The 25,213-nt window shown below is 39.7% G+C and overlaps 1 long non-coding RNA gene across 1 annotated transcript in view; it reads left to right on the top strand.

Annotated features, from left to right (window-relative positions):
* LOC108177478 (uncharacterized) overlaps positions 1-14,329 on the top strand; it is a 347,101-nt gene extending 332,772 nt beyond the window's left edge. The window contains exons 5-6 of the long non-coding RNA XR_011388508.1: positions 12,271-12,369; positions 14,111-14,329. This is a non-coding gene — a long non-coding RNA (uncharacterized lncRNA). The remainder of the gene's footprint in view (positions 1-12,270; positions 12,370-14,110) is intronic.
* Positions 14,330-25,213: the final 10,884 nt, after the last annotated feature.

The following is a 25,213-nucleotide window of genomic DNA, read 5'->3' as shown; positions in this document are numbered from 1 at the left end:
AAAGGAAATTACATAACATTAGTTGCCAATATGCTCTTAAGGGAAAAGCCCTCACATTTCTCCAGCCCACCTCCTGCCCCTGTCAGTTGCCACTAATAATAGGTTTTGCAAATAGGTTGGGGGTAAGTGGGCCTGGGAGTACCATTCTCTGTACCCAAAAACCACGCCTAACCCTTCCGCTTGGTTGTCTCAATGCGTAGGTAGGCAAGTTTTGGTATACTGCTTGCCTACACTGTACCCTGCATGTGCTGTCAGAAACGAGATGTGTCCAGTGCTATCAAGCTAGGCACTTTGGTTATTCCTTTCCCTTCATAAAGTATTTTTTAAGCATAGGCTGCCCTAAGACAGAAGCACGTCTTCTTGGATGTTTCTATCATGTTCGTTTTGTTGGTGGCGGTTTCTTTTTGTTTTTGGTGTTCCAGGATTTTTTGTTTGTTTGGTTGTGTTTTTTTTTTTTTAACTTTTTTTGAACATATACTATTTAAATAAAAAAAATAGCAGCAATAGTTACTATTTCCATGTCCCTTTGAGCCTTTCTCTTGACATCTGCTTCTCTTTCATAAATCATTCATTGGCTCTGAAGTTAATCTCTGTTAGACTTCACTGTAGGCAGAAGCTGCTCCTCTGGGGAGAGAGGCCTGCTCCCTCCAGTGCCAGTGTGGGCTACTAGTTGCCCTGACTCCCGCATCTCTCTGGTTTGTGTTGCCCATGATTATGGCTCTTGCTGGCAGCGCCGTGGCCCAAGGGATTGTGGGGCAGAAAAAGAATTTTGAATTATAGGGGAAATGTTGCTTTAAAAAGGCAGCAGTTTACTGGTGTATTTTTTTTCTTTTCACTCTAAGATATTTTCAAATAGTTTGTTCTTCATCTCAATCAAATATGATTGGTTGCACTTCTTAAGAACTTAATTATATGTGGTATATTCATGAGGTAATCCAAGAAAATGCTACTGAAAAAAACATTTTATATGCACATCTACCCTCATGGAACCTGTGACAGAATAAATATATAGAAAGTTAATTTTCAAAACTATGGCTTTGAGTGATGGGAGGCTATAGATAACTTTTTATGAAGTTAATAGTGTTTATATAATTAGGTCTATTAGTTTTATGACTATGTGATTCCTTAGAAACTGCTAATAATTTATTTTATTTTGTATAGTACTAAAAGTAATGATTGAATTTCATGTTTCCAGTAAATCTTTGAAACAGAAATTCTCCCATTTATATTACTCAGAGTTCATTCTTTATTATCTTCCTTCTCACACAGGAAGTTTTATCAGTAGTGATACATTTCCTTATGTGTTTCTAACCCTACCAGGCTTGATCCAGTCTGATTCACACACCTGAGATGAACCCCAGGCCCCTGGCAGTTAGGAAACAATTCAGGAATGCAGAATTATAAGTAAGCCATTAAAGTAGGCTCTGTAGTTCAGTGAGGCATGTGGCATTCAGACTGGGCAATAGGTGGTATATTTTCCATCACTCCTTAACCTTTCCCCAGATATCTTTCTCAAAATAGAAGAAACATTTTCTTTTTACCAGGAGTATGTGTTACCTGTTTCTTCCTAGCCAATTTAATGGAAATGGGCAGGGACTAAACAATAACTAAACCTGAAATCATAATTGCTGATTAAAATGTATCACTGTGTGGTTTGGGGTTATAATTTGTATTTGGGCTTCTATTAACTTTGGATCTTATTTCTTCTGTCCTCTTTCTGCCTCTTAGGTTTTGTGTTGGCTATTTTCTCTTTTTATTGTTTTTATTAACTTATTCTTCAAAATGTAGTCTTTATCATGACTTCTGCATCTGACTCACTTCTCTGTTTGCTCCAGATGTTCCTAGTCCTTAAACCCCACCCACTTGCCAACAGAAGCAGAATTTCTGCAAGTGGAAACTTTTAAACAAGTGACAACCCCGGCCATACTCCATTCCCAGGTAGTTCTTATGCATGTGAAGTTAGAAGACTATTAAGGAAGTCAGATCTACTAGCATTGCCCAGAGCACAACTATTCTACTAATTATGGTTTTTTTTTTTTCTGCACTGTCTCCTGTTCTATGTGCCAATCTCAATTTTCAACAGCATTTCTGAGCCAGTATAAACCAGTTTTTCTTGGTCTTGCCCACCAAATATACATGGAGCCTCAGACATTACCAATATCAGAAATAATTTAGTGGAGCTATCCAGCCATAAATCCTGGAAACTCTCTTTAGTCTTAGAGGATGTCTCCATATTCTGTGGATCATATCACATAATTCAGTAGATCATCCATTACCAACGTGAATGTGATCAAGTGGAATGTGCCTGAAATAACAGAAACAATGCCATACTTGTTGATTTTCTAATTTTATATAGATTTCTGAAGTTCTGGGTCCTTTAAGTACTCTGGGTTCCATTCTATACTCCATTTTCATGAGGCTTTCTAACACCTCCTTCAGGTTGTAGAACTCTTTCTAGAATATAGTATATACTTCAATATGTTCTTATTATTCTCAGTGTATTATTTATATATTGGAAACACTTAGAACTACACATTACACAAATAGTCTACCAGGGTCTTCAAAATGTTCTTGGAACATACATATTATGAAAAAACCATGACTGTGTCTCAAAATTTTTTGCATTCAAATAAGTTTATCTTTAAATATTTTTCCGTGTACTTTTTGAAGAACCCACATATATGTGTAAATTTTAGCTATTATTATTAATATTCTTTACAACTACACTGAATAAATATGTTGGGTAACAGAGCATGTGACAGATAAACTGTGAAAGTCTGAAGCCTATTTAATCAATCTACTAACATGCTGAAAGATACTGAAGAGCAATTTTAGAGTCTACATCAATGTAAAGTGTATATCCTTGTTGTAAATATCAATTCAAATAATTAACAAAATTGTCATCAACCCCGTGCTCCCTATTCTGACATAATATTAAAGCAGAAGACTCTGGTCTACTTTCTTGCAGAATCAGATTATAGAAGATTACATAAATTTTAAAGTTTGATTTTGGTAACTTTAGTGGAGAATTATCAAAATGTGTGTCTTACTATTAAGTCCTCCTTTTGATTCTAGTCAATTTATGTCTACCCATTCTATGGCTTTTATCCTGCCTGACCCACCTTCATATTTAGCTGGTACTTCTGGTCTCAACCAGATAGTTTCTCTTTTTTTAAAAAAACTTTTATTTAGTAAATATAAATTTCCAAAGTACAGTTTATGGATTACAAGGGCTTTGCCCCCCCCCCCATAACTTCCCTCCCACCCACACCCCTCCCATCTCCTGCTCCCTCTCCCATTCCATTCACATCAAGATTCATTTTCAATTATCTTTATATACAGAAGACCAATTTAGTATATATTAAGTAAAGATTTCATCAGTTTCTCTTTTGAGAAATTTTCCTTGATCCTCAAAATCTGGATTGGCTTTTACCGCATCGTGGACAATGTCACACAGTATTGTAATCTGATGTGTCTGTCTCTTTAGTCATCTATAAACCTGAACTCTTCTATGTTGGCACTCCAGGACCATCAGGGCCACAAACACAAAGAGAGAAGTTGATCAGTAAATCAGTGTAACCCATATATACAAATGCAAGTCATAGATACTTTAGCATTCTTATAATATTTAAAACCCCCTTTGCTTTACACTGAAAATAAAATGGCCACCCATTCACTATCAATCTGGCTCCTACCCTTTGATTATGGCCCCCATATGTCTAGAAGAACTTATCAGGTAACTTCAATTTTTCTGGCCCCATCTTCTAGAGCTCTCAGGGAACTCTGGCTCAGCCTCAATGCCTAGAAAGCCAAGTCTTCACAGCTTTAAGAGTCTCCTGATTCTGTTCCCATTTCTTAACACAAATCCTGATGGCCCCTTAAGAGAGAGGAACAAATATTGTATGTCCTTGTGAGTGTTTTTAGTCTATCATTCAAACCTCCTTGAGATTGTCAAAACACATTTTTTTCTTTGATTCATTTTCTCTAATGTCTTGGGCAGTTCCATAAATGGATTTGTTGATAATAACTATGAGCATGTTTTCTTTTAAGCTATCTCCTTGATGAGTGTTCGGTGGCTTTAGAAAGAGAAGTTTCTGCATATTAGCATGGAATGTTAAAACTTAAAGGTTAAATGGATGAGATTAACCTTGGATGACCTTACTAAGGCAACGCTGTGTGACCAAAATGTCTTCAATTTTTTAAAGTCTTCTATTTGATACAGACAACAGAAAGGCTTTCATCACCCAGTGCTAGCTTTTTCAAGGACACAGATTTATATTTCCATATTATGAGTCCCAACTCAGTAACACTTCCAGCTTTTTCAAAGGTATAGACCTGTATCTTGGGGTTGTTGTATAGCTAGTGCAGAAGGGACAAGTTTACCATTTTATTGGGCTATAAGCCCATTTGGTCTGGCTAGAATAAATATATTATTTTGAAGAGGACCTCATTCTGCCATGTTATTTCTCAGTTTTTGCTTGACTATGACTCATTGGCATCAAGATGGGTGGCCAAGAAGGAGAGTCCAGACCTTGAGCAGGCTTCGGGCAGAAGAGTCCAGAAGATCAGCACAATGAGCCCTTGATTCTTAAAGCATTGGTAGAAGAATTTGGAGCACTGGCCTGAGTGCAATGATTAAGCCCTTCCGAAACTCAACTGTGATCACAAGGCAGAGCACTTGGAATTCATTAATGTGCTTTTTGTTTCCTGTAGTTGTTAATGAATGAATGGACCAATGAGAAAGCTCATTTATGTTAAATCTCTGACCAGGACATATGGCTCTGTTCGTGAGCCAGACCTGCAGAAGGGGCTTAGAATCCAGCAGTCAGCAACCTTCTCCTCTTCAGGGTCTCCAGATACCTCCTTTAGTTTCAGCAACAGTCCTGGGCAGTGAGCAGCAAGTCTACCCTCGCTGGCTCCCTTCATGCAGCACTTCAAGGCCAGTTTCAGGAAGCAGTTACTCATAACCCCCAACCCTAGTGATCTGTGGGGAAACTGTAGCTGAAGTCTTTGATACCACTGAATGTAGACTAAGGTACAGGTCTGTCTTGCCCTTGGAAATGTCCCTAAGAGACGGCTTGGTTGAAAGTGCTGCTGATTGGGGGCCTGGTTCCAGGCTGAGTTGAAGCTTTTGCTGTGTGAGATGAAGGGCCCATGACCTGAGGATGACTGTTGGGCCAGTTTTCTCAGTACACGATCCTTACTACACCATTGCTGCAGATCTGCCTTGGGCAAAAGGTGAGAAAAAGGGCCTTGTAAGATCTTAAAGGTTCTTGAAAGCAATTTTGCTGAGGACAAGACAAAGACAATAGACAGTCCTATGGCTCTATTCCATTCTTTTTTTTTTTTTTTTAAGTTCTATGTATTTATTTGAAAGGCAGAGTTACAGTGAGAGAGGGAGACAGAGAGAGATCTTCCATCCATTGTTTCACTCCCCAATTGGCCATAATAGCTAGGGCTGGGCCAGGCCTTAACCCAGAAGACAGGATCATCATCTGGGTCTTTCTTCCACATGGGTGCAGGGGGCCAAGTATCTGGGCCATCCTCTGCTGCTTTCCTAGGTACATTAGCATGGAGCTGGAGCACAAACTGGTACCCATATGGAATGCTGGTGTCATAGGCGGCAGCTTAACCTGAGGTGCTGCAACATTGGCCCTTCCTATCGCATTCTTTAAATGACATATGACTAAAACATTGACATAGAATAGACTAATGGTTAAAGGTGACATTTCTGAAGAATACAGTGCAAACAGGATATTTCTGCTTTGATTACGGTTCCTCCCCTTCTAATCTATTATTTCAGGGTTTACAGATCACTGGATTGCTTTACTATTTAAGATTCCACTTGAAATGAGAAAGACAAGGATATAAACTTTTGGGGAGGAGGGAAGAAAATCAGCAGCTATGAGGACCCATGGGGGGTTGGAGGAGCTGGCCCACAGAATGGAATGGGCAGTGCTGAATGAAACTCTATGTCTCCTGGCTACCTCAGTCATTCTTAGGAAGATGCCATGATGTAGGCAGCAGGGCATATAGGATACTGAAGTTGTCAGATCAGCAAGAAGGCATAGTTAAGGGAGAAAGACTACTTTACCAGAAGGGCTGACCAGAAATAGAGGCTGAAATAGTGCAAAATGGAATGAACCCAGAGTAGCTTCTCCTCCCCCCTCTCCTCCCCCTCCCCTACTCCCTCCCCTTCTCCTTCCCCTTCTTCTCCTCTCCTTCTTCATTTATTTATTTGAAAGTCAGTACAATAATAGATAATGAATACTATGCCCAAGGCTAAAGAAAATTATTAAAAAACAGTCCTATTGGGGCCCGTGCTGTGGTGCAGTAGTTTAATCCTCCGCCATGTGGGCACTGGTTCTAGTCCCGGCTGTTCCTCATCCAATTCATCTCTCTGCTAAGGCCTGGGAAAGCAGTAGAAGATGGCCCAAGCACTTGGGCCCCTGCACCCACGTGGGAGACCCAGAGGACGCTCCTAGTTCTTGGCTTTAGATAAGCGCAGGTCCAGCCATTGGGCCATTGGGCCATTTGGGGAGTGAACCAGCAGATGGAAGACCTTTCTCTCTGTCTCTCCCTCTCTGTGTCTGTAACTCTACTTCTCAAATAAATAAATAAAAATCTTTGAGGGAAAAAACCAGTCCTACCACCAAGTGTATAAACAATTTTCCAATGAATGGTTGGAATCGCAACTTATACAAAGTTTATTCATGTCCATTTTTCCATTTCCTTTTTCTCCCTTTTCTCTTTTCTTTAGTCTTGCTTTTTCCAGAACACCTGGAAGCCCTTTTCCCCCAGCTATACCCAACTGTCCTTTCTCATTGTGAATTACTATATCCATGTTCATTTCTCTTTTAAAAGGATGAAGTCAGAAACTAAGGAGTAAGCATGGAGTTTCTCAACATTTTAGCAAACAAAATTTTCAAATCTGCTGTCCTATGCCTCATGCCAATAAAATTTGAGAAATTGGTCATGAATTTCTCAGAAAAAAATTCTTCAGATGTAAAATAGGGCAAATTATCAAATATATATCTTTTAAAGAAAACATCCTTTTTTTGTCTCATCAGATAAAAACTTATCTCAAAACTTCAACTTAAGAACTATTTGGGGACATGCATTTGGCAGTTGTCACTTAGGATGCTCACATCCCATATCAGAATGCCTGGTTTGAGTTCCAGCTACTTTGCTTCTGATCCAGCTTTCTGCTAATGTGCACCCTGGGAGGCAGAGGATGATAGCCGAAGTATTTATGTTCCTACCACCCACATAAAATACCTGGATGGAGTTCCTGACTCTTGGCTTTGGCCTGATCCAGCATGTCTGTTGCAGGTACTTGCAAAGTGAATCAAGTGCAGAAAGATTTCTCTCCACCTGTCTCCTCCTTTCAATTAAAACATCAATAAATATTTCATAAAAGAACAATTCAGAGCAGAAGAATGAATACACGAGAGTCACACCCTATGTATGTGTCATGTGTCGGTTGCCTTCCTGTTTCCCCATCTTAAAGACAAGCTCCTGGAGACCGGAGACTGCATTGCTCACTTCTGGGTCTTCCATATCTGCCACAGTGTCTAGTACACACAAGACACGCTGACGGACATTAACTGGTGTATGATAGAGCATTTTCTGCTTAAGAGTTACATTTTTCAGAATTGATTCAAAAGTGACACACGTTCTTTAAAGATGTCTTACTAAAAAGGGAAAAGTTTATTGTAAATAAAGATTTATTTCCAATAGGTAGAATTAAGGCATAATTAAATAGACCTGTTAACCCCAAGCCTACTGCAGTGTATTGTGGTCCAGTCAGATCCCATTCAGTGCTCCAGGCTTCTTGGTGCAACTCTCTCAATACGGTCTCTCTCTCAGTCACTGGTCTCCACATCTGACTACTGCAAAGCAGAACACAGAGAACCCAGTACTGAGGAGAAACACAAAGGAAACCAGACACACGAGCATGTTGACGTGACAAGTTCTGAGAAATCGTACATACACGTGCATGCCAGTCACAGCCCGAATTCCTGGCCTTCCTACTTCGTTACTGGCAAGCCCATGGCTGTGGCTTACATCCTGCACCCCTGCACTGCCGTGTGCTGTGCTTGGTTTGCTCGCACTCAGGGTTACATGGCATCACGTCCCCTCATGGGGGGCCTTACTCTTAGTGAACATGGCTTTATGCAGTATCCACACATAGGAATGGTTCAATAAGTAGTTGAATTGGTAAATGAATGACTCATTTTGCTTATTTTTCACTGATCTTACTGATGGGTGGACACCATAGAAACATGGCCAAAGTAAAGGGGTTAGCAAGGGGGAAAGCATTTGGGGGATATGTGGTTGAGAGGGAGCAGAGAAGGAGAGGCACTGGCCAAGCCCTTACATTGTAAATGCAAAACTTTCTCAGTAGAGTTTGACTTTCCTACACAGTAATTATGTGCCATGGTGTGTACATACTCTATAGCTTATTTCTCAAAACATACTTGTGGGCACATTTTTGCCAATGCTATTTTCATAAGACATGTTCCACATAAATGACCAGGAACAGCCAAATGCAAAACCAACTCCTCTCTCCTTTTTATCCTTCCTTTCCTAACATTTGCAAGACTTAAGGCAACTGAATATTTTTTTCTACCTAGAATCCAATCATCTTATAAATTCTTCAGCTGGCCTATAAGTAATCTGCCTTGATCCTGGAGAGTGGAAAGCCAGTAGAAATGCTCTATTTTGTATGTCTGTGGTTAGTGTTTTCTTGGCACACAGTAAGGATATTTTTACTCTTTCCTTGCTGACATGAGCTACAGAGCCCAGTTGAGAAAACTCTCTGACTGAAAACAAACAAAAGCTCCCCAGAACAAATTAGGGCAAGGGGGAGGGGAAGCCACGTAAAGGTTGCCATCAAGACATCAGGATCTAGGATGTTCCTTTAGAGTCCAGTAGAATTTCTGGGAATACTCCTTGGGAAGTGTTTTGTTTTCATGAAAATGTTGTTCCGTCCCTGACAGTGTAAAGAAGCATATGAAGGCTGGAGACTGTGAAAATATCGTCAGCAAGAGCGAGTCTGGTAGCAAAAGTGTAAAAATTTCATTTTCACAGCTCTGACACAATATGAAAAAAACTTTTTTATGACATTAAAAATGGTTTGAAGCAATTGACAATCATACTTCCTCCAAGATAAATAAACAGGTTTTTCAGAAATGTGGCACCCATCAGGGCACGATTGTGGCAGATCATTATTTCAGCTGGAATATGCTGTTGCAAAAAAGCTTACCAAATATACCCAATATTACCAATCTATTATTATTATCATCATTGATTATTCGTTCAGTAATCTTTTTTTAAAAAATGTATTTATTATTTGAAAGGCAGAGTTACAGAGAGGCAGAAAGAGAGACAGAGAGAGGTCTTCCATCTGCTGGTTCACTCCCCAAATAGCCATAATGGCCAGAGCTGAGCTGATCTGAAGCTAGGAGCCAGGAGCTTTTTCCAGGTCTCCCATGTGGGTCCAGGGGCCCAAGCACTTGAGCCATCTTCTACTGCTTTCCCAGGCCATAGTGGAGAGCTGGGTCAGAAGTAGGGCAGCTGGGACTCGAACCAGCACCCATATGGGATGTTGGCACTGCAGGCAGCAGCTTTAGCTGCAGTGGCCCCTTATTCAGTAATCTTTATTGAATTCTCATTCAGTGACAGGCACTGACTTCTTGCTGGGTAAACAAGACTTCCAAAGGAGAGCCATGATCAACTTAGTAATGAGGCATGTTTTCCATTTTATCACGCAACCATAACAGAAATGTAATGAAGTCAACCCAGTTCTCACCCCACCACTAATTTGTATCTGAGAAATCAAGCAGGATCCTTTGTAATGGATCAGTTAGGCAACCTGGATATTAGCCAGAGAGGCTGTGAAATAGGATTTAGAGATTATAAAGAATTTGAATAGACTGCAACCATCAGCTGTCAGAACAATCATGTCATCATTGGGATGCTTGCAAGATAAAACTGTAGAGCAAAAGGAAAAGCGTTTCAGTGATCTGGTTATGCAAGGATCAGGTTACAGCAGATCTAAAGAGAATCAGCCAGGCTGGGCCAGAATGTCCTTAGATAATCAAGTGCAGCTTTGCTGGGACAGAGTTGTTATCACAAGAGGGACCTGCTAGGACAAGCCCAGCACTGCTGCTGTACAGCATGATCTTTGGTGCTTCCACGTATTTCCTTTTCCTCCTGCAGAAGGCAAAAGCTCCAGCTTCATGGATGCGGCACAAGCTCTGTGACTGCCCATGCCTGCGTCTGGGTCCTGTCCTGACATTCAGCAGTCAGCTGTGGGATTTGTGTGTGTTTCTTTAGCCTCTCGGTGCCTCTGATTCCTGCTTCCCAAAAGGAGCTTGATGCCACTTACTTGATAGAGTAGAATGAGCTGGGACACAGCACTTAGCTCAGAGTTTGGCACCGGGCAAGGGTTCAATTCCTCTTTCAGGACATGAAAGCCAGGTCTGGTTAGCCAAGGGGAGCCAGCTGGCATCCCAAGTTGGAAATCCCTCAGAAATGTGTTAGCATGCATTGCAAACTCTGTTAAAATCAGTACTATCCTACACTTGGGAAGCTACTTACTAGTAATTCCTCTACACTTAACATTTCATATTGGTAATGTCTTTAGAGCAGCACCTGAAAAACAAAGAGAACTTCAGATTGTGTAATGCAGCTTAATGTTGCTTTATTTTTTTCAGAAGAGGACAATATCTGAGCAGTGTTCTAAGAAAAACACAAGCATTGTTGAAAGTACCTTATGTGAACTGAATAATGACGGGGGAACACAACCTAAAAAGTTCACTATTATTTTTAACTGCTTTTAAATCCTATTCAAAGCCACAAGCTAAGTTTTGTGGTGATTTTGCTGCTGCATGACTGCCGGAGTTTGCTTTTTTTTTTTTTTTTTTTTTTTGTGGTCCCCGGAGACACCAGCTCCTGCAGTTCAGAAATGAGGCTCATGAGCTCCTACTCATTGGATTCATTCTTATCACCTAAACAAGATTTCTTGCTCTTAAAATAAACTTACATGCCTAATAGTTCAAATATCCCATAATCTCAAATAATCCAATGGAAATTCAGGATAAACATTAAATTCTAGGTCCCCATCTTCCCTGGAGGTTTCCTTTAGGCTAGCAACAAATTAAGCTCATCCCCAACTAAAGTAACCCAATTATGGCCTAGCATCTCTTGTCACTGCTTTCCTCTGCAGCCAAGAGTGTTTCAGAGTGGTACCTCCCTGACTGTACCCACTTCCCTACTCGTGCTGGCCATGCAGCCTTCTGCAATTTCTGCTACTCTCTTGCAATTGCTTTCTGTCCAGCCAGAGGAGAACTAGCCACCTGGAACTCACTGTGGACGTAAGGAAGAGACACACTTCACAAGCCCCACAGGGTTCTGTGCTGCTCAGAGCTGATCCACAAGACACATCCCTTTCCAACCCCTCGACAGTCACCCACTACCAGCCCCTGCTTTCTGAGGTGGGAAGCAGATGACTTGTGCCAACAGTTGAAGCAGGAGCAGGCATCTTTGGCAAAACAAATGACATACCTGGGAGTCACATAGTTTGCAGGATCGAGAGAAAACACTATTTATTTGTAATCAAACTATGTGTTCATTTTCTGAGAATCCATTTGTATTTTTGAACAATGTGAATCTCAAATTATCTGAGCTCCTGAAAGCTACAATGAACATATTAATTTAATTTCAATGAATAGATAAATTTGTTTGCTTTATGGTGGCACTTAGGTTTTCATTAGAGGAAATTAGAGGAAGAGCCCCTCTGTCTTTAGTCAGCTTCCTAATTGCACTAATTTTATTTGATTGATAGAGTAGGCACTGGGGGAGAGAGAAAAGATGAGAACAGAGGCCACAACACAATTCCTTATTCTCAGCCCCAGACAACACAGGAAATTCTCAATTAAATTGTACCACTTCCCTCAACACTCAATAAAAAACATGCATTATATTTAATATCTTCAAACTCACTTATAATAATGGTTTTGTGTGACATAGTGAAGTTGACTCCTTCCTTCTAGACTTTATTACGATTGCAAATTAATGCATGCTTCTAGTGAAAGGTAAGTTCAGAAGACTAGATCCCGAAAATTTAAGTGTCCTCCTGTCTTCTTCAAGTGTTTGTTAGAAAACTTTCCTGTAACAGTTTGGGGAGATGGACAGGAGGAAATCTCCTCTTTCACAGCCAGGAAACTACACATTTAACACCGTGCTGGTCCTTTTTCTCGACAGGGTCGAGGCAGGTGAGATTCCACAATCGTGGCAAGAAACAGATGCACCTGCCTATCGTCTCAGCAAGGGAGACAGTCTGGCTGTGGCTGTGACTTGATGGTAAAGTTTTTCTTTAGAGGCAAGGTCTGTTCCTACGCAGGAAGGGCTGGGACCCTGACAATGAGTCACTTGGCACATGTCCTTCTGAGTTGGTGGCCCCATAAGGGTTGGAACTGGTTTTCCCTTTACCTCTGTTCCCCAGCCTGGCCTGGGCCCCCCACCCAGAACAACCTTTGGTAAGACAGAGCTGTTTCCTCTGATAGGCTCTTTCCCCATTATCTTGGCTGAGCAGCCACAACCTAAAGGCCGGGATAGATCACTGTTGTGGGTGTATTTTTACTTTGTGGTGTCCAAGAAATGGCAGCCCCACTACCAGGGACTGCCTGCTCAGCTTTCTGTGAAGGAATGGGCCAACTTCATCTAGTTCCCCCATTCTCTACCTGGGCCAATACCTGGAATGTGCACTTTCCCCATAACTCTGAGTGTCTGTGACCCCTGCATCCTCCACTGAGGTAAGTATTAAGGCCTCTAATCTGGCCATCAGCCAGGGCCTCACCTGCCAAACAGCCTTAAACTCATTCAGGTGGAGGAAGGGAGCCAGCAGAGAGGCACAGCATAAAAAACAAACAAACAAAAAAAGCAGAGGATCAGGGGGAGACTATTCTGGAAGAATATCTCTGACAAACCTACCTCCTCATTTGTTGTCAAAACATTCTTGGAGATTGTGTTCTAAAAAAAAAAAAATCATCTGATTCTGTAATTTTTCAAATTTCCATGGCTACTCTGTGGTAGAATTAGAACAAATGGCTAATAGGACACCATTAGCATTGCTCAGAACTAAATAGTCCTGGTCATCTCTGATTGGATTTCAGTGAGGAGGAAGCTGGTAAACATCAGCATCTGAGTGCCTCTGGCCACCAGGAGAAATGCTGAGATGTCTGGCAAAGTTTTAAAATCTCTTCTCCAAAGAGCTCATTTCAATGACATTTTTACCTTCAGAAAATGATTTGGTTATAAATTAGCTTAGTAATAATTATTATGTTTATAAAGATATTTTAGCACAAGACCTAATTTGTACTAATGAGAGAAAATTATCATTGGTTTGATTTTTTTTACTATATCAAAGATGTTTGAAGCTTTTAAATCATCTTTGTGGTTTCTCTTACACTCGAAAGGTTGTACTATCTTAGTCCATTTGTGCTGCTATAGCCAAAATCCCTGAGACAGAGTAATTTATAAAGGACAGAAATGTGTTTCCTCACAGTGATGGAGGGGAGGAAATCCACACTCAGGGCATGCACAAGCTTCCTTCTCTGGCAAGGGTGGATCTCTGCTTCCAAGATGGCGCCATCTTGCTGCCTCCTCTCGAGGGGCAAACACTGCGTTCACGTGGAGGAAGGCAGAAGGGCAAGCTCCCCAAAGCTGAGGAAGTCTCTGTAATAAAGGCCTCACTCTCATTCATGAGACAGATTCCCTCCTGGCCTAAGAAACTCCTGAAAACCTCATCTCTCAATACCATCTCAATGGCCACACTTGAATTTTGGAAGAAACACAGTGAAATCTTAGCATTGATCTGTATTATCCAGGTCACTGACATCAGGTTCAAGCTACTCATGGGGAAAAAGCCATAGAAAATTATCTTTCTTGTAGCCTTTTGCATTGCAAATGCATCTTATATATAGTGAGTACTCAATAAAAAATTAATGAGTTAGGAATGGCTATTTAAAGTGCCAAGGGTGCTAAATAGTCTTAGACCTCTTTTGTTAGTGATTTAATCCTGATAATTTGCTTTTGTGTTTAGAGAGTGTTATGGATAGAACAAGACTTGTCACCATAAAACTTATGCAGATGTTTGAATTCTGATGTCTTAACAAATGAGTGAACAAGTGTGAAGACCTGATGTAATTATGGCATCTTAAGATGTGAGTCTTCTGGGAGTTGTTTAGGCCATTGCGGGGAGGGGCATGTCCTTGGAGTGTGGTTCTTATAAGAGGTTTAATTGGTTTAGTCTGGGTTTGGCTTAGCTTCACTCTTCTTCCTAGCTCATGGTGTGCCTCCGTAATCATCATCATGACCATCCTGTACAGACGCCAGATTATGGGGCTATCACATCCTGAACTCCAAACTGTAATCTCCAACTGTAAGTTGAAATAAGTCTTTTCTTTTGCAAGGAAGCTTCTCTCAAGTATTTTAGTTAAAATAACAAAAAGACTAAAAAAAAGGAAAACAGAGTGAAAGATATGCTGTTGGGAGAAATTATCACTTGTGTGAAAATCATATCTCCAAGTAGAGATTTTCGGTATGTTAGCAATCTCTTTTGTATTGGATCTTCCTATCTATTAGGAGAAGATAATGATACTTCTATCTTATAAGGTTATTATGAGTATCAGCTTTAGTCATGTAAGAAAACACTAGCACAGAGTGTGTTCTGGGTGTGTAACAAATGCCATTCCCTTCCCTTTACATGGTTCAGTTGAGCTGACATCTAAATATTAGCAAAAGAATTATGATAAATGTTGTCAATATATATTCTTTCTCTGTGATCTAGAAGAAATACACATATGTGTGCATGTATGTATGTGAATATTTTCTGAGTACATAAACCTGCCAGACATAATGTGCAGCAGTATGCTGACAAAGAACTGTAATGCATGATTCCTCTAGGAAGGTGGAATTTGTTAGTTTGCCTCACTGTTGCCCATCTGCCTCCAGTTGTGTTGAGAACGGGGAAGTAGACACAACAATGGGGTGGGGGAAGGTAAAAACAAAGAGAAGAACTTGTTTGTTTGCTATATTCTCAAACTGATTGCTATTAAAAAAAAGTATTAGAGCAAGTTTACAGTGTTTATAGTGTAGCATGTTAAATGGTGGCATCACCTTCTGTTTGTAAGAGTTAAGCCAAGTTGTTATCCTTCAGTTTGAGGAATGTACTCTGAAGTTTTTGTTGAAATGAGTAATATCTTGCTGCTTGCCTCTGTCTATTTTTCCTTGTGTTTCTTTGAATTGTTCTTTTCTGAATTGACACACATATTTACAGGATATAATTAGTTGATACCATAGAATTCATAAACTCTTCAACAAATATTCCCATCATGGTGATCAGTAGCATCTTGTTCATTTACACCTTCTGGGTGTGTTAATGGTATTAAACCCAGATTATGCCCAAAGTGATGTCTTGTTGGGTTTCTTTGACATACTTTTGCTACCTATTGAGATGGTCTTTTCCTAGCTTTCAGTTTGAGATCAAGAACAAAGCCTGTTTCTAAATCATCACTAATACTGACCTCCACTAAATAAGAAACATTTGGGATTTCTGTTTTTGCCTAACTTAGAAGGAAGGGAGAATAAATACTCATTAGATTTTCTTGAGAATGTTAAAGAGGATAGCACAAGCACAAATATTCCCCTAAATTTCTTCCAGCTCCCTCTACCACACCTATGATGAAGGAGGAAGGTTGGTTCTGACAGCCATCACCAGGCAAGAATTTTTAGCCATTTTCACCTGTCACTATGGGTTGCAGGATTTTTTAATATGGAGACAGTTCCTTCTTAATATGGAGAAGTCCTTTATATCTCAAACTTAGCATGTATTATAGGGAGTGGAAAGCAGAACGTCTGATAATGAAGGATACTGCTGGTGTTGGACTCCGTTCTTGGCTTTTGCACAATCCAGACTGTCCCTAAAGAGCACTCAGTCCCTCATCGGCTGACCCTTCCTTTCCAGAAAGCAACTAGAGTTCTACTGGGAAGTGCCAGCTGACTTCACGGTGGTGCTGGTAGGGCTGAGGCATAGCTGCTGTGACATGCTCAGGGTCACAACCACCAGCAGCCTTGATGGTCTTCACAGAGTACTCATCTCCTGGCCACTTTTAGTCTTAGTGTCTTGAGTACATATGCTCCTGCTTCTCAATTTCTCGGCAGGGGTGTCTTTGAACAAGGAAAGTCCTTTCTGAGACCTCACCCATTGGTCTGAGATCCCCTTTCCCTTCTTAGGTTCAGAACAATAAAATAGCCAGCATGAAAATGTATCAGAAATTAATGTGGGTGTGTCTGTTGCTCTTAAAGCAAGTTTGTGCACTGAAATTAAACAAACCAATATACAAGTAAAAGAGCTTAAGCAAGACAGCTACTCTTATTTTAAAAACTTATTAAGGATCCTTGCCTTTGTGTTAGTGAGTGTAATTTTGGGAAGGGATGACACCATGATGCATTGGGTTAAGCCACCTCCGAGAGCACTGGCATCCCATTTGGGTGCCAGTTCAAGTGCCAGATGTTCCACTTCCAATCCAGCTCCCTGCCCGATGTGCCTGGGAAAGCCTCAGAAGATGGCCCAAGTCCCTGAGCTCCTGCCACCCATGTAGGAGACCCGGAGGAAGCTCCTAGCTTTAGCCTGGACCAGTTGTGTTCATTGCAGCCATTTGGGGAGTGAACAGCAAATGGAGGACCTCTCTCTCTCTCTCCCTCTCTCTCCCTCTCTCTCTCCCTCTCTCTCTCCCTCTCTCTCTCCCTCTCTCTCTCCCCCTCTCTCTCCCTCTCCCTCTTCTTCTCCTTCTCCTTCCCTCTCTCTCTCTCTGTGTAACTCTGCCTTGCAAATAGATAACTAAATATTTTTTAAAAAAATGAGTGTAATTTTGAGAGATTTTTATCAGCAAAGCAGACTGCATACCACATAAGATTATACTTTCTTCTCAGGTTTCTCTTCTCTTCATATCACACAAATATACTCCCTATCAGTCTAGTAAAAAATCAGTTTCCTGATTGTTTTCTTATTTAACAACAACATAACAATCCTTCACAGTTTTAAACAGTACAACATGATAAACAGGGATTCACTAACTAAATCAATAACATTCCAACTGACAATGATGAACTTTGAAAATTGTGTTGTTCCATGAAGCCTCATCATTTCAATTTTTCTTTTTAAAAATGCAGAATTGCTCTAGGAAACACCACCCTCACTATTTTCACTGAAATGTAGGTTTCTAAAGACCTCAAGGAGGGATCCCTCGTCAGAAATGCCAAAAATAGATTTAGGATTTTACCTTACCGTTTCCTATGGCAGCTTCAATTTTCGTGGTTTGGTGTTCACTGCTCAGTTAAAAAGATAAAAATCTGATGTCCTATGATCCTAATGTGAGGGGTTTTCCACAGAACCAAGTATGCCATAGCCTAGGATGGAAACTGTAAGAGAAAAAAGGGTCAGGAAGAGAAGGATCTGAACCAGAAGAATGAGCAAAATTCAGCACTCCCCCCCTCATAGATTTTTTTTTTACTCTAAGCACCATTCACAGAAATTTGGTATCCATGGAGACGAGTGCAATGCATGCTGAGGTTACATATTCTGTGTAGATACAAAAGGCTATCTATCCAATCTGATGCCACATTCAGGAGTAGCTGAGGGCATGTGTTTGACGAGAGTATTGAATAATTGAGCACCTAGCATGTACAGAGAAGCATGGTTAGTACAAGGGTACAAAATAGACAACAAATGGTGATGAATATGCAACCACTATTTCTATGTAGTAGTCTTGGCAACCAGGAACATTCCAGCTTTTTGTAAACTCCTAATATTACCCATGAAAAATACAAGGAAATGTTCCAGTTACAAATTTACATTTTATCTCCTGCTTTCCTTTAAAAAAAAAACCTTAATATTGTCAAATTGCAGATGGAATCTTCCTGGGACTTTATTTTATAAATGAATGATAAAATAGAGAGCAAGGATTCCCAGAAATTGAATAAGATCATAGCAGCTTTGCAGGCTGGTGACCAGAAATGAGGCAAAGCTGGGAAAACAGGAAGACAACAGAGGAGTTTTGGCAGTAAGTTGATTTAAACAGGAGTGAAAGCCACCAAAAAGAAGGGGGGAAACTGCGTTTGAGGATGACAGAGTAAGGAACTTCTGGAAACAAAACTAGGGGTGGGAAGTTCATGGTGAGAATCAGGGGAGACAGACCTCCTGTAATCCTACCTGACCTCAAGGGAACGTCATGGAGAAGCCGGCTAAAAAGAGCTACGCTTCCGCTTCCTTAACTATCAGTGAAATTGGCTGAGAGTTCCAACATAGCCTTAGGAAATAAACCTGGGTATGACGTATATAATAAAAACTGAAAGAATTAAAATCATACATCGATCATGTTGGAATTGGGGAATGCCATATTTAGATCAATTTTCTTAAAGTTATTGGCCTCTGCTGCATATTCATTGGTCAGCTCAAGAGTGTGTTAGGGGTGTTCCTTTAATTACCAGTACACATGGAGGAGGCAGTGACTTGTCAGCATCAGTGTGAGATCTTGCAGCGTGGGAAATGAGCAGTGGCTTGTGCTCTAGTGATGAGCAGGCATGGGGGGGGTGGGTAACAGCAGAAAACAGATGACTCCAGAGAGAAATACACCCACATGTTAAATCTCTTGGTGGAACATGCCCCTAGTTATTCTTTAATCTGGGAGTCAGGAACATTTTCCTGTTGAAAAATGTCTATTTCAACAAATTAGGTGAAAGTACCATCCCAGGCATATTAAATGCTGTTGTGTCTACATCTGTGTGTTCACACACAGCAAGTTGACATATGTTCAAGTCACAAAATTAACTTTATAAGTGATTCATTTGACACAAGTATATTTTTGATTTTTTTTTTTTATGAAATGTGTTGGTGTTACCCAGTATGGTGGATGTGACTATAAATCTCAAGAGGAATGTCACTTCACATCTCTAAGGTCTTCGACAGCAGATTCTGTATGGCAGTCAGTAAAAGTACAGCCATTTCCAGGTGGACCTGACAAAACATAAAGCTGATCAGCACCCTAGACGTGAAGCTGCAAGATGCAGATACTTACTCTGTTTCTTTGGTAGTTGGATAAATACATTTAATGACATTGATATGAAGGACATGCAGTAAATAAACTGCACCCTCTGTGGCTCTGATTCTCAGGGCATGGTGGTGAATTACTATATAGTTTCCTATCATTAGAAATATCCATGTCTCATTTGATGTCTGCATCTATTCTTTACCAGTTCTGCACATATTACCATGGCTCTTCCGAGGTCCTCCAAAGAAGTATTGAAGTGGGGTTTCCTGCTGCTAGCAACCCTTCCTAAAATATAATGTCATCTTTAATGCTTTGTGGAATAGCTGATCCGGTGTCTTGTCCATCAGTGTCTTTGTTCTCCTGCAAAATAAAAACCTCATGCCTGGACTGCTCAATGAAGTGTCGAATCTCTCTCCTGGGTTGTTGAAATCTGGACTCCTAACACAGTATAACTGCCAGGTTACCAGGCATGCTGTTTTAAGGGCCTCTTTAGTCTCTTTGAATTACATGTTAGATTTACACATAACTTCTACACCAATCCATTTGCTCATCAATTCAGTCATCAGATAGCTATGAACTAATGGTCTACTAAATGCCAGGTACTGTGCTAAGTAGTGCTAAACACATTGTATGATTAATTTAATTTGGTCCAGTGGCCTCATCAAGCTTTCTAAGCCTAATGGCGGTCTGTTACTGAGTACTTAAGAAAGCCATGTACTTGTGTGCTTTCTGAAAACAGGTATTTTTGTACTTCCTACTAAAAACTAACATTTGAGTTTAACTTCTGTTAAATATAATTCAAGTTTTAAATGTTGTCACGCAACTTGATAATTTAGGACTCCTGTGTGGTTAATAATCAAACTTTAGCTTTTAATATGAATTTGAATTTTTGCACTAATACTTTTCTTAGTATTGATCAATTCTATAATAGTTCAAAAAAACTCAAGCATTTTGAAAAATGTATAAAATGAAAATATTTTTAAATTGAATCTTTATTTTAAATGTGCTAAAGGACAATTGCTACTTAAAGGAATTCTGATATAACATTGTAAAGAAAGTGATTAACCACTAACTTATTTTTAATAAATCTGGATTTTTAAACTATAATTTCTGTGTTGCAGAAAGCAAAACTTTTAGTAATATAAAAATTGCTAAGCTCAGAATGTAAATTATGGGAACATGTAAACTGTTTTAATGAAAAGAAATACATAAGCAGTCCAAGACATAAGATATTTTACCACTTTTTTGCCTTCATGGAAAATGTCTGATGGGAAGATTAAATGAGAGAGTTTAGAAGAAGGGTTTTTCTTCTTGCTTTCCAAAGGTCCTTGCTCCTTGATATTTTTGCCATGGCTCTGAACTAAATTAGCATTTTGCAGACATCATCCTAAGACAGTCTATTGATGTGGGAAACTGCTCTAATGAAAGATAGTAGATGGTAGAAGAAAGAGAAAATACTTTGAAATCCAAAGCATTTTAAATACATAGGAGAAAAATTCAGTAGTAGGACTGAATGTTTCTCTGCTAACAAATTTTTTTCTTTTTTTATTATTTAGTAAATATAAATTTCCAAAGTACAGTTTATGGATTACAATGGCTTCCCCCCCCCATAATTTCCCTCCCACTCGCACCCCTCCCATCTCCCGCTCCCTCTCCCATTCCATTCATATCAAGATTCATTTTCAATTCTCTTTATATACAGAAGATCGATTTAGTATATATTAAGTAAAGATTTCATCAGTTTGCACCCACACAGAAACACAAAGTGTAAAATACTGTTTCAGTACTAGGTATAGCATTACTTCACATTGAACAACACATTAAGGGAAGATCCCACATGAGAAGGAAGTACACAGTGACTCCTGTTGTTGACTTAACAATTTGACACTCTTGTTTATGGCATCAGTAATCTCCTTAGGCTCTAGTCATGAGTTGCCAAGGCTATGGAAGCCTTTTGAGTTTGCCGACTTCAATCTTATTCTGACAGGGTCATAGTCAAAGTGGAAGTTCTCTCCTCCCTTCAGAGAAAGGTACCTCCTTCTTTGATGGCCCAGTTCTTCCCACTGGGATCTCACTCGCAAAGATCTTTCATTTAGGTCTTCTTTTTTTTTTTTTTTTTTTCCCAGAGTGTCTTGGCTTTCCATGCCTCAAATACTCTCATGGGCTCTTCAGCCAGATCCGACTGCATTAAAGGCTGATTCTGAGGCCAGAGAGCTATTTAGGACATCTGCCATTCTGTGAGTCTGCTGAGTATCCCTATTCCCTTTTTGATTCTATCAGTTAGTATTATCAGACACTAGTCTTGTTTGTGTGATCCCTTTGACTCTTAGACCTATCAGTGTGATCAATGGTGAACTGAAATTGATCACTTGGACTAGTGAGATGGCATTGGTACATGCCACCTTGATGGGATTGTATTGGGATCCACTCACATGACTCTAACTCCACCATTTGGGGCAAGTCCGACTGAGTATGTCCCAAATTGTACATCTCCTCCCTCTCTTATTCCCCACTCTTATATTTAACAGGGATTACTTGTCAGTTAAAATTTAAACACCTAAGAATAATTGTGTGTTAATCACAGAGTTCAACCAATAGTACTAGAACAAAACAAAGAGAAAATACTAAAATGGATAAAGTATTACATTGTACATCAACCGTCTGGACAAGAGCTGATCAAGTCACTGTTTCTCATAGTTTCCATTTCACTTCAACAAGTTTCCCCTTTGGTGCTCAGTTAGTTGTCGCCAATCAGGGAGAACATATGATATTTGTCCCTTTGGGACTGGCTTAATTCACTCAGCATGATGTTTTCCAAATTCCTCCATCTTGTTGCAAATGACCGGATTTCATTGTTTTTGACTGCTGTATAGTATTCTATAGAGTACATGTCCCATAATTTCTTTATCCAGTCTACTGTTGATGGGCATTTGGGTTGGTTCCAGGTCTTAGCTATTGTGAATTGAGCTGCAATAAACATTGATGTGCAGACAGCTCTTTTATTTGCCAATTTCATTTCTTTTGGGTAAATTCCAAGGAGTGGGATGGCTGGGTTGTATGGTAGGGTTATATTCAGGTTTCTGAGCAATCTCCAAACTGACTTCCATAGTAGCTTTACCAGTTTACATTTCCACCAGCTGTAGGTTAGTGTCCCTTTTTCCCCATATCCTCACCAGCATCTGTTGTTGGTAGATTTCTGAATGTGAGCCATTCTAACCGGGGTGAGGTGAAACCTCATTGTGGTTTTGATTTGCATTTCCATGATGGCTAGTGATCTTGAACATTTTTTCATGTGTCTGTTGGCCATTTGGATTTCCTCTTTTGAAAAATGTCTATTGAGGTCCTTGGCCTATCTCTTAAGTGGGTTGTTTGTTTTGATGTTGTGGAGTTTCTTGATCTCTTTGTAGATTCTGGTTATCAACCCTTTATCTGTAGCGTAGTTTGCAAATATTTTTTCCTATTCTGTCTTCTGTCGGTTGCCCCTTCACTCTCCTGACTGTTTCTTTTGCAGTACAGAAACTTCTCAATTTAATGCAATTCTAATAGTTAATTTTGGCTTTGACTGCCTGCACCTCCAGGGTCTTTTCTAGGAAGTCTTTGCCGGTACCTATATCTTGCAGGGTTTCTCCAATGTTCTCTAATAATTTTATGGTGTCAGGTCGTAGATTTAATTCTTTAATCCATGTTGAGTGAATTTTTGTGTAAGGTGAAAGGTAGGGGTCTTGCTTCATGCTTCTGCATGTGGAAATCCAATATTCCCAGCACCATTTATTGAATAGACTGTCCTTACTCCAGGGATTGGTTTTGGATTCTTGATCAAATATAAGTTGGCTGTAGATGTTTGGGTTGATTTCTGGTGTTTCAATTCTGTTCCATTGGTCTATCCATCTGTTTCTGTACCATTACCATGCTGTTTTGATAACAACTGCCCTGTAGTATATCCTCAAATCTGGTATTGTGATGCCTCTGGCTTTGTTTTTGTTGTACAAGATTGCTTTAGCTATTTGAGGTCTCCTGTATCTCCATATGAATTTCAGCATCATTTTTTCCAGATCTGAGAAGAATGTGTTTGGTATCTGGATTCGTATCGCATTGAATCTATAAATTGCTTTTTGGAGAATGGACATTTTGATGATATTGATTCTTCCAATCCATGAGCATGGGAGTTTTTTCCATTTTTTAGTATCCTCTTCTATTTCTTTCTTTAAGGTTTTGTAATTTTCATCATAGAGATCTTCAACGTCCTTGGTTAAGGTTATTCCAAGGTATTTGTTTTTGTAGCTATTGTGAATGGGATTGATCTTAGAAGTTCTTCCTCAGCTGTGGCATTGCCTGTGTATACAAAGGTTGTTGATTTTTGTGCATTGATTTTATATCCGGCTACTTTGCCAAACTCTTCTATGCGTTCCAGTAGTCTCTTAGTAGAGTTCTTTGGGTCCCCTAAGTAAAGAATCATATCATCTGCAAAGAGGGATAGTTTGAGTTATTCCTTCCCAATTTGGATCCCTTTAATTTCTTTTTCTTGCCTAATAGCTCTGGCTAAAACTTCGAGAACTATGTTGAATTGCAGTGGTGAGAGTGGGCATCCCTGTCTGGTACCAGATCTCAGTGGAAATGCTTCCAACTTTTCCCCATTCAAAAGGATGTTGGCCGTGGTTTTTTCATAAATTGCTTTGATTGTATTGAGGAATGTTCCTTCCATACCCAGTTTGCTTAGAGTTTTCATCATGAATGGGTGTTGTATTTTATCGAATGCTTTCTCTGCATCTATTGAGATAATCATATGGTTTTTCTTCTGCAGTCAGTTAATGTGGTGTATCACATTGATTGTTTTGTGCACATTGAACCATCCCTGCATACCAGGGATAAATCCTACTTGGTCTGGGTGGATGATCTTCTGATGTGTTGTTGCATTCTATTGGCGAGAATTTTATTGAGGATTTTTGCATCTATGTTCATCAGGGATATTGGTCTGTAATTCTCTTTCAGTGCTGCATCTTTTTCCGGCTTAGGAATTAAGGTGATGCTGGCTTCATAGAAAGAATTTGGGAGGATATCCTCTTTTTCGATTCTTCTGAATAGTATGAGAAGAATTGGAGTTAGTTCTTTTTTAAATGTCTGGTAGAATTCAGCAGTGAATCCATCTGGTCCTGGGCTTTTCTTTGTTGGGAGGGCCTTTATTACTGATTCAGTTTCTGTTTCAGTTATGGGTCTATTTAGGTTTTCTATGTCTTCATGGTTCAATTTAGGTAGATTAAATGTGTCCAGGAATCTATCCATTTCTGATAGATTTCCCTGTATGCTGGCATACAAGTCCTTGTAGTAATTCCTGATGATCCTTTTTATTTCTGTGGTGTCTGTTGTTACGTTTCCTTTCATCTCTGATTTTATTGATTTGGGTCTTTTCTGTTTTTAGTTAGTTGGGCCAATGGGGTGTCAATTTTGTTTATTTTTTCAAAAAACCAGCTCCTCGTTTGGCTGATTTTTTTGTAAATTTTTTTGGATTCAATCCTGTTGATTTCTTCTCTGATTTCAATTATTTCTCTTCTCCTACTAGATTTGGGTCTGGTTTGCTGCAGATTTTCTAGATCCTTGAGATGAATTGAAAGCTCATTTATTTGGTGCCTTTCCAATTTCTTGATGTAGGCACCTATTGCTATGAACTTTCCTCTTAACACTGCTTTTGCTGTATCCCATAAGTTTTGGTATGTTGTGCTGTTATCCTCATTTACTTCCAGAAAGTTTTTGATTTCACTTTTGATTTCTTCTAAGACCCATTGTTCATTCAGGAGCGTGTTGTTCAATCTCCACATGTTTGCATATGCTCTAGGGATTCCTGAGTTGCTAATTTCCAACTTCATTCATATATGGTCTGAGAAGCTGCATCGTATGATTCTGATTCTTTTGAATTTGCTGAGACTTGCTTTATGGCCTAGTATGTGGTCAATCCTAGGGAAGGTTCCATGTACTGCTGAGAAGAATGTAAATGCTTTATGTTTTGGATGAAAAGTTCTATAGATATCTGTTAGATCCATTTGGGCTATAGTGTCGTTTAAATCTACTGTATCCTTGTTGATCTGTCTATTTCTGAGAGT

This window comes from Oryctolagus cuniculus, chromosome 5, assembly GCF_964237555.1.
Source record: "Oryctolagus cuniculus chromosome 5, mOryCun1.1, whole genome shotgun sequence".
Classification (NCBI taxonomy): domain Eukaryota; kingdom Metazoa; phylum Chordata; class Mammalia; order Lagomorpha; family Leporidae; genus Oryctolagus; species Oryctolagus cuniculus.
This window is presented reverse-complemented; position numbering and strand designations above follow the sequence as displayed.